The sequence below is a fragment of the Diuraphis noxia genome, unplaced genomic scaffold (assembly GCF_037042655.1).
Source record: "Diuraphis noxia isolate RWA-SAM2 unplaced genomic scaffold, SU_Dnox_SAM2 contig0001, whole genome shotgun sequence".
In the NCBI taxonomy this organism is placed as follows: domain Eukaryota; kingdom Metazoa; phylum Arthropoda; class Insecta; order Hemiptera; family Aphididae; genus Diuraphis; species Diuraphis noxia.
This window is the reverse complement of record NW_028301711.1, coordinates 95,205,854-95,210,451: the sequence shown is the minus strand read 5'-3', so window position 1 is coordinate 95,210,451 and position 4,598 is coordinate 95,205,854. Positions and strand designations below refer to the sequence as shown.

Here is a 4,598-nt window from a genome sequence, read left to right as displayed (position 1 = left end):
TCTTCTATTATCAATATTGTTATCTACTAGTATTTTAATTTTAATATTTGAACATAACCTAACAAAATCGCCAACTGTGAGAGTGAGAGACCGACCTTTCTCTCTTCCACATTAAAGACCGCGACCACTTGCGTTGTATGCTTTAACATGGCCTATCAATTCTTCTATTACCTATCTATGGTACTACTAGTACTACTAGGGCCACTTTTGCTGAAAACCACTATAGTAGTACTAGCATAGCATTACCAGCATTTTTTTGAACAATATGCCCAAGTTTTATTATGGGCTATATCCGTTAAGGCGTCAACTTCACAAGTGATTAGAAAAGGAATTTAGAAAAACATATAATTACAAAATAATAATACTGAAAACGTTGAAGTGTTTCTGCTGTACAGTTGTAGGTTGATTATTGAGTATAACTGTTATTATATTAAATCAATTAGAATATGGTTTTAAAATTAATTTGCAGAGACAAAATTGTCAATAATGTACTTAAAATTAATCAGCATTTAAGCACAAAATTATTTTAAAGTATACATTATATAAAATTATTTTCTACAGTAAATTATACTTGTTAAAAAATATTAAATCACAAATAAGTTACTATAATTATATAGTGAAATAGTTTGTAAAGTACGTTCCAAGTCTATAATAAATAATTAATTAATATGAATGTAATATAAATAATGTGTAAAAATAAAAAAAAATATTATTTAAATGTAAGAGTGGTCAAACTTAGATTTGCTTATGTTAATAACTTCATCAGTACCATATTTTAAAGATTTTTTAATAATTAATTCTTTAGCAGAGGACATAGTAGTAGTTTCCAATTTTTTTTTTTTGCCATAAAACGCGCTTGTGGTTCTATTTTTCTTTTTAAATTTGTCTGCGTTTTGTTAAAACTCAAATCTTTATTTTTAGCAAATATATCAAGTATTTTGTCACAGTGTTTTAGAACATTATTCTGGTCTTCGTCATTTAAATTTGTTCGATTGCACATTCCAAGTATCATCTCTATTTTATTTTTTATTTTACTGTTATAATCATCAGTATTATTTGTAATATTCATTAAGCCACGATCTATCACTAATGGTTTATTAACTGGTGTCATTACAGGAACTTTTGATTCAAAGTTTAATATTTGGTTTGGATCACTTGCTGTAGCGCATGCATGAATGTGTTTACAAATATTGTAGTTTATAACATTATTCAAGCAAGTACATTTGTAAGAATGTATACAAATATGACACATATGACAGCGTAAACACATTCAAAACTACATGATGAGTAAGTCTTTTCCACTTTATATTTAATATTGTTATCTTTTTCAGAACTTACTAACCAATGATTGTCAAATTTCACTCTCATTTCTGGCAAAATATTTTTACTTTTATTGTGACTAGCAATTATTTCTAATAACTTGGTAGATTTATAGGTTTAGTGATTTTGATCGTTCTTTCAAAGCTTTTATCCCTATGCACTTGATGAATTAGAGCATTAATAGACAAATCTAATCGCTTACACTGTTTCCCTTCAAGATAACAATATTTTATACTTTTGTGCATCGTTTCTAAATACATATTTGTATTAATTAACAAATGTTTCCTAATTAAAAAATGCCCATTTTTCTACTCTTGTTGAATAGGTACTTATAAAATATTTTCTAAAGTCCACCGTATCAGCATCATTAATAAGTTGGTTTATAACCTGTGAAAGTTCAGCTGAAAAAGCTTTCTCATCTGTTTCGTGTAAGAGTGTTTTAAGAGTTTTAAAAACAATGGTTTTTTTGTCATGTGAGTGAATTCTATTTAAATTTTTTGACCAGTTTCTTAGAACATGTCATGTACATAATAATTGTTTTTAAACAGATCCTATCACACAATTCCATGCATTATAAAACGCGGGTTCATCATCGGACATAAAAATTAATGGATTTATTATTCCTATTGTATTTTTAATACATTGAAAATAGTGTTTATATGTAGCTGTATCACATTTATTGGAAAAACAAAAAGCTACTGGAAATCCATTTCCATATTCATCCACAATAACTAATGAGTATAATTAAAAATTATAACTATTCAATCCATGTGTACCATCTATACAAACTTTATCTTTACCAAATTTTAAAAACATTTCTGATTGAAATTGTGTCATAATGATTAAACAAAAATCATTTTTACTGAAATGTAGAACATTATCATCGTCTTCCCCTTGTTCCTTAAAATATAAAACCGGATTGCCTTCACCTTTCTTTTTCATAGCTTCCACCCACAATCTCACACTGACAGCATCGTTTTCATGTGATTTAGTATTGTATGAAATATTATAATCTCTTTTAATATTGTGTAAATCTTTTTTTCAATCAAATGAATCCTTTTGAATTCTGTGCCAAATTCTAATCCTCGAATGTCATCTAATATTCGATTGACTGGTACTCCAATTGCTAACTTTCCTGAAAGAGAATGGATAATATGCCAATAATTTTAGGAGAAAATTATATTTTACATTTATATTATATAATTTGTATTTTTTTTTTCAGATTAAAAAAAGACAAAAATACAGTTTTACAGAACTTTTAAAATGTTACATTTGTAATGTTACAATGTATTACCTGCAATTTTATTTCTTTCTTCGATAGAGATTTGCTGTTTTGCAATTTCAATAGCATGCCAAAGATGAGTACTACAATATTCAACACTAACCTTGGAATTATCTTTATGGACTACTATATTTGATGTGCATACATACCCAGTTTTTACAGACCCTCCACTTTTTGAACTTTTTTTACCCTATTTTATTAAGTATTTAATATCATTGAATTTTTTTTTTACATATTGTATGACTTAATTTAAATTTCTTACATTATTAGTAGTCCTTGAATCAAAAGATCTATGACAAAAGAAATATATATATTCTTTATCTCTACTATGCTTTTAAGATGTTCGTTTTACATACTGGCACTCTTCCTTTTCTTCGACACCCGATTTCCATTCATTTAATCTTTTTAAAACAAATTATCAGTTATATTGGAAAGTCGTAAAAAAAATGTTATAGTAAATGCTAATAGGTACCTTCAATTGTGTTAAAATTAAATTTATTGTGTACTATGTTTACTTCATGTATAGTTTCAAGATGATTACTATAAATCTTAAATGTTTTGTTGAAATTTTCAAAAGAACATATACTTGTGTCAGCTGCATCACAGTGACTTATCAAAAGTTTTTTACTATTAAATAATGTATTGCAGTTATTAGATGTATAAATATTTTTTCCCTGTTTCTCATGTTTTGTTCTCATGTGTTTATTATACCTTGATTTTGAATTGTATTTGAGTTCACAAACTTTACAAATTAACATATTACAAATGTAATATTAATATACTTATATTTAAAAATATATATATATTAATGTAGGTACTTTGCAAAAATAATTAATGTAAATATTTTTATATCACTTCACTGAAAACAAAAATAATAACTGAAACACTCAAATCCTCAACAGTTCACTCAAATAAGCAAAGCATACTAAAGTGAGATTATATAAAGACAGATTTTTTTTATTGTCAATTTGTTAAGAAAATATGAAATACCAGTTTTGCAACAATTCTTTATATATATAATATACCTAATATAATATTTATTCTTGATGTACCTACTGTAGTACTACAGTTATTGTATTATAGTACTATACTATAATAAGATAACATATTTAACAGCTTGAAAATACTACATATTATGCCATGTTATTAATTCTATAGTATTATCTTAATAGCATCAATGCCAGGGTGATTCACAATAGATATTATTGCATCTATATTGTATAATGTTATATATCAAATTAATTGGTACAATACAATTATAGTACCTACATTAAATTCAACTCATGGGATTAGCCAAAGTCTCAAATACCAACAGAATTCAAGCCTCTCAATTATACAAACGTTATCTCAAATAAGCAAATCTTCAATTAAGCACCCTTAGGGGCCAAAGGGGACTATTTCATATTTTTAGTACCAATAATCTATTATTTGGAAAACGTGCAAATAATATAATAATTAAGTTTTAATAGTAGGAATATATACTAAATAAGAAAATAAATAAATATTCCATTATCGCATAATTCGTCTGATTTAACTGATTTAACACAAATGACTCATGTCTTTTAACTCAAGGGACCACCGGCTCCGGTCGCCGGACTCGATGGCTAGATAAAGTAAAATAAGTATGAAGTCCACCGGACCTCTCGATGATGGGGGCTCGGCCCCCAAACCCCCCAGAACTTTAGTAACATAAGTATATTTCAGTAAATCCCCTCCCCCACCGGCTCCGGCTACCTGGTGTATCCAGATAATCTCATTATAGTAACATACCTAATAAATTATTAGTAATAATTATCATTTGATTATAAATACGATTTTAGATAATATTATATTATTATGGCAATTGATATTGGCATACAATTAAAATGTCATTGCACCAAGTGGTGGATTCTAATGAAGTTAACTTCTCGTGTCTGTACTCTACTATTACTCTGTATACTGGATTTTTTTTATTTAATATGGAAAAATATAATTTAATCAAAATTTTCAAAATTTT

At 27.0% G+C, this 4,598-nt stretch overlaps 1 pseudogene; it reads right to left on the bottom strand.

The window, feature by feature from the left end:
* Nucleotides 1-713: 713 nt before the first annotated feature.
* Nucleotides 714-3,122, bottom strand: LOC149062533 (uncharacterized; annotated as a pseudogene).
* Between the last annotated feature and the right edge of the window lie 1,476 nt (nt 3,123-4,598).